This window comes from Colobus angolensis, unplaced genomic scaffold (assembly GCF_000951035.1).
Source record: "Colobus angolensis palliatus isolate OR3802 unplaced genomic scaffold, Cang.pa_1.0 Scaffold55, whole genome shotgun sequence".
Taxonomy (NCBI): domain Eukaryota; kingdom Metazoa; phylum Chordata; class Mammalia; order Primates; family Cercopithecidae; genus Colobus; species Colobus angolensis.
In genome coordinates, this window is record NW_012119043.1 from 805568 (window position 1) to 811723 (window position 6156).

Sequence of the window (6156 nt, forward strand, 5' to 3'; positions counted from 1 at the left end):
TTCCTCCTTCCCTCCCTCCTTTCCTTCCTTGAGAAAGGGTCTCCCAGTATTGCCCAGGTTGGTCCAAACTCCTGAGCTCAAGCCATCTTCAGTCCTCCTTCCTCAGCTTCCTGGGTAGCTGAGATTACAGGGGTGAGCCACTGCGCCCGGCTAAGTTTTCTTTTTAAGGTAATGAAATGTTCTAAAATTGATTGTCATGATGTTTGCAACCATCCGCAAATATACTAAAAGCCATTGAATTGTGCATTTTAAATGGATGGATTGTATGTTAGATGAATTATATCTTAAAGCTGTTATCAAAAAAGGAGGGGGGCAGGGCCACACAAAAAGTAACTCCGGAAGAATTCAGACATGTGATGAAATCACAAAATAAACGCAGGCCCAGAGACAGGACGATGTTCCTCATATTCCTGCCTCACTCACTGTCAGATCAGGAGCCCATGGCGGTCCGGAATGGTATTATTTTCAGGCTTGCAGTGGAGCTGCTTGTGTCACCTTTTCCTGGGCAACGTTCACTTTCTGCAGAACGCAGCTCCTCCTCCCTGGCAACCAGGCGCACCTCTGAGCCTCACATTGGTACTGCAAGGCCACCACCTTTTATTTTTAGTCCAGATTTCACCATAACTGGGGCAGCAGGAGTGCTGTAGGCCCGGGACATCTTCAGTGACAGGTGTCTTTCCACCTCGTGGCACCTGCTACCAGAAGACCATTCTCCCACCAGTGGGGGAACACCAGCTGGCCTTCAGCAGGGCCAGCCCATGGGGTTCCCAAGAACTTTTGCTCCTTCAAGTATGAAAAGCAGGAACTGAGCTGGGCGTGGTGACTCATGCCTGTAATCCCAGCCCTCTGGGAGGCCGGGGCAGGCAGATCACCTGAGGTCAGGAGTTTGAGACCAGCCTGGCCAACATGGTGAAACTCCGTCTCTGCTAAAGATACAACAATTAGCCAGGCGTGGTGGGGCATGCCTATAATCCCCGCTACTTGGGAGGCTGAGGCAGGAGAATCACTTGAACCCGGGAGGCAGAGGTTGCAGTGCACCAAGGTTGCAGTGTCACACCATTACACTCCAGCCTGGATGACAAAGTGAGACAAGAAAGAAAGAAAGAGATAAAGAGAAAGAAAAGCGGGAGCTCTTCTACTTTCTCTGCAACCAGTGCCATCTGCTGGCAACACAGTGGCCCCGGGGATGTGGTGGAGTCCCTTCCTTGCCTTGCCTTTCCTGTCTTGCAGTTTGCATTACAGAGACCCAGGGGTAATGTTTATCTCTCTTATTTTAGTTATTTTAGGCCAGAGTTAAAATAAGAGCCGAGTCTCATATGGAGACCCCATTTTAAAAAGTGCGTATGAGTGTTAAGCTTGAAGAATTTTCACAAACCTCACTCACTAGTGCAAGCAGCACCACATCAAGACAGAACACCAGCCGGGCACAGTGGCTCACACATGTGATCTCAGCCGAGGCGGGTGGATCATCTGAGGTGAGGAATTCGAGACCAGCCTGGCCAAGACGGGGAAACTCCGTCTCTACTACAAATACAAAAATCAGTCGGGCAGGGTTGCGGGCACCTGCGATCCCAGCTACTTGGGAGGCTGAGGCAGGAGAATCGCTTGAATCTGAGAGGCAGAGGTTGCAGTGAGCCAATATCACATCACTACACTCCAGCCTGGGCAACATAGGGAGACCCTGTCTCAAAAAAAGTAAAGCAAAATGAAATAAAAAAGAGCCTGGCGTCTCCCGACTCTCTTGCTCCTCTCTCACCATGTGACATGCCGGCTCCCCTTCACCTTCCACAATTTGAAGCTTCCTGAGGCCTTACCAGGAGCAGATGTTGGCGTGCGTTGTGCTTTGTGTGCAGCCTGCAGAACTGTGAGCCAAATAAACCTCTTTTCTTTATCAATTACCCAGTCTTGGGTATTCTTTTATAGCAATGCAGATGAACTCATGTACTCACTTTGCCTGTTTCTGTATCTTCTGTTATTGAGCTAGTTAGAGCATACAGTGGGTAATTTTTTTTTTTTTTTTTTTGAGACAGAGTTTCACTCTTCTCGCTGGAGTGCAATGATGTGATCTCAGCTCACTGCAATCTCCGCCTCCCGGGCTCAAGCAATTCTCCTGCCTCAGCCTCCCAAGTAGCTGGGATTACATGTGCCCGCCACTATGCCCAGCTAATTTTTGTAATTTTAGTAGAGACGGGGTTTCACCATGTTGGACAGGTTGGTCTCGAAGTACGGACCTCACGTGATCCGCCCATCTCAGCCTCCCACAGTGCGGAGATTATAGTAATTTTCGTAATACAAAACCCCAGGGCATTTTGAATGCAGTTCTCCGCATCAGAGCAAAGAGTGACTGGTCCGAGGAGGTGCCTCTCTCCTCCCATGTTCTCTGCTTCCTCCTTGGCCCCCTCTCCAGCATCAAGCTAATGCATTGTTGCCTTGAAAGCCTCAAATAATGTTCTCATTTTGGGAGATGCAGCTTACGTCAGTGAGCACTTCGTGCTGGGGACCATGCCATTCTCCTTACCTCCCTTCATCTCGACCAGGAACCTGCAGATGTTTACCTCCAGCTCTGAAACCTACATGGAGGGTTTAAGGCACAGACTCAGGGTCACACAGCCCATGCCCAGTAGACCCCAGGTCTTGTGCTTCTAGCCTGATGGTGCTGCTCACTGTCCAAGCTGCTCTCCTGGCGTGGGTGTGAGTCAGCACATGCTGAGGTGAGAAAAGAAGCTGTTATATTCAGGCCAGAATTTTTTTGCAAAAATCTTTCTTTACACACAGCAAGAACTGGGAAGGAGCCCATTGGAGCCGAGCCAGCAAAGTGGAATCCATGCTGTTGGCCTCTTAATTTGTTTGAATCATTGCAGATTCCCAGAACTTTGATACAGAAAAGTGCTCAGGGTCGGACGCAGTGACTCACTCCTGTAATCCCAGGACTTTGGGAGGCTGAGGCTGGAGGACTGCTTGAGGTCAGGAGTTTGAGACCAGCCTGGCCAACATGGTGAGACCCCCATCTCCACAATAATAAAAATAATTAGCCAGGAGAGGTGGTGCGCACCTATAGTTTTAGCTACTTGGAGGTTGAGGCAGAAGGATTGTCGGAACCCAGGCGTTTGAGGCTGCATGGGCTGTGAACTGCACTCCAGCCTGGGTGACAGTGAGACCCTATCTCAAAACAAAAGTTCCCATATTAGAAGCGAGCAGCTTGATAAATTTTCCCAAACTAACCACACCAGCGTGCCCACTCCCCTGCAGCTCGGCTTCATGCTTCCTTCCAAGCATGAGGTCACCCAAGGGTAACCACTCACCTCACCTCCAACACCTAAGATTTGTTTTCTCCATTTCGGGACTTTGTTTGTTTGTTTGTTTGTTTTTGAGACAGAGTCTTGCTCTGTCGCCCAGGCTGCAGTGCAATGGCTTGATCTTGGCTCAATGCAAGCTCCGCCTCCCAGGTTCATGCCATTCTCCTGCCTCAGTCTACCCAGTAGCTGGGACTACAGGTGCCCGCCACCATGCCCGGCTAATTTTTTGTATTTTTTTTAGTAGAGGTGGGGTTTCACCATGTTAGCCAGGATAGTCTTGATCTCCTGACCTCATGATCCACTCACCTCGGCCTCCCAAAGTGCTGGGATTACAGGTGTGAGCCACTGCACCCTGCTGTTTGTTTTTAAGTTCTGGGATACATGTGCTGAACATGCAGGTCTGTTACATAGGTGCCCATGTGCCATGGTGGTTTGCGGCACCTATCAACCCGTCATCTAGGTTTTAAGCCCCGCATGCATTAGGTATTTGTCCTAATGCCCTCCCTCCCCTTGCTTCCCCCACCCCCGACAGGCCCTGGTGGGTGATGTTCTCCTCCCTGTCCATGTGTTCTCATTGTTCAACTCCCACTTATGAGTGAGAATATGCGGTGTTTGGTTTTCTGTTCCTGTGTTAGTTTGCTGAGGATGATAGTTTCCAGCTTCATCCACGTCCTTGCAAAGGACATGAACTCATCCTTTTTTATGGCTGCAGTTTGGGGACTTTTTATAGCAATGGTTTCATACAACATGAACCCTTTTATATATGTCATGCTGCTCAATTTTCTATCTTATGAAACTTGGCCAGGCGCGGTGGCTCACACCTGTAATCCCAGCACTTTGGGAGGCCAAGGCAGGTGGATCACCTGAGGTCAGGAATTCGAGACCAGCCTTGGCAACGTGGTGAAACCCTGTCTCTACTAAAAATACAAAAACTAGCCTGGCATGGTAGCATGCATCTGTAATCCCAGCTACTTGGGAGGCTGAGGCAGGAGAATCGCTTGAACCCAGGAGGTGGAGGTTGCAGTGAGCCAAGGTCGCACCACTGCACTCCAGCCTGGGCGACAGTGCGAGACTCTGTCTCAAAAAAAAAAAAGAAAAAAGAAAAGAAACTCATCCCACTATTACATGTACTTGTCTTTGTTCATTCTCACTGCTGTGTCATAGTCTGTTGTTCAAATATGCCATAGTTGGATGGGAATTTTTAGCTAGTATGAGTAGTGCTGTCACAAACATCCTTGTGCTTGGTCTATGTCATTTCCTGGTGGGTTCCGACCAAGGGCTGGACTGGCTGGGTCATAGTGTGTGCAATTTTTCAGCATTGCAGACCCTGCCAAACAGTTTTCCAAAGTCTGCTAATTTCTGCTCTGTCAGAGCAGATAAGAGAGTTCTGTTGTTCATATGCTTGCCAATGCTTAGTGTTGCCAGATCTTCACATTTAAGTGCTAAATTATTTCTAAAAGAAACATAAATGGTTACAATGTTACCATTTATTTTATAATATTTCTATCATTAATATGGCCCCATAGTGCCATTGGAGCTATCATCCATTTAGCAAACACTTACTGAGCACCTACTGTGTGCAGGGATCTGTGTTCTGATACTAGAAAGAGAAGAAAGAGAAGGTCTCTACTCTGAAAGAGCTTCAGGAATGCCCTTCAGGTCTCAGCTCAGATGTCACCTCCCCAGAGGGGCCTCCTTGGGCACCTTTGCCCAGCCATCATTTCATTGTCTGCCTCCACGCCTGGCTGAAGAGCTCGATTTTGTGGATGGACTAGTAATCACCTCAGCAGAAGCATCTGCTGTGAAGTCAGGAACACAGGATTGATTCACCAGGAACATCCCTGAAAATACCCCACTGTTCATTTCAGAAGGAGTTTTCCTGGACTCTTGCTCCCACGGTTCTAGCCATTGGCAAGAGGGGCTACCAGATCAGTTCTGGTCAAGGAGCGATTTGTGTTTTGTTTGGTTTTATTTGAGATGGAGTCTCACTCTTTTGCCCAGGCTGGAGTGCAGGGGTGTAATTCTGGCTCACTGCAGCCTTAAGTAGCTGGGATTACGGGCACACACCACCATGCCCAACTAATTTTTGTATATTTTTTAGAGATGGGGTTTCACCATGTTGTGCAAGCTCGTCTCCCACTCCACTCCTGGGCTCAAGTAATTTACCTGCCTCAGCCCCTTGAGTAGTTGGGATTACAGGTGTGAGCCACTACGCCCAGCTAATTTTTTATTTTGTAGAGATGGTGTCTTGCTATGTTGCCCAGGCTGCTGTCCAACTCCTGGATTCAAGCAATCCACCCACCTTGGCCTCCCAAGGTGCTGGGATTACAGGCGTTAGCCACGGCACCTGACTGCAAGAAACGTTTTCCATCAGCACTGGCCTGGCATGTTCCATATGTTGTTTCTAGCTCCGATGTTTTATTTCCCCATTTAGCAGAAAGGGAAGCTGAGGCTCAGAGAGGTTAAGTCAGTTGCTCAAGATTCCACAGCTGGTGCAAGGATTTGCCTCCCCAACTACATGAACTCAATGTGGAATCCCTCAGCAGGGCTCCTGCTGTGTGGCGTGGGCCAGGAACGTGGGATCACAGTGCTGGCTGGGCTGGGAGTCAGGGTTCCTGGTGTTAAGCCGAGAGTGTCCCTGCAGACTTTCCCAGGAGACAAGCAGGCTGGGATTCTCTTGTGCTGGAACTGACCAAGCAGAACCTTACCAGACCTCGTATCTCCACGCAGCCTCCTGGTCCTGTGGCAGCTGGCTCATGGCCATGTCCTTATGATGTCAGAGCAGGGCTGAAACCCTGCTTGGGAACACAGGGGTTGTGGAGAGCCCAGCTCAAGCAGAGAGCAGAGCAGGGTCTGGTGA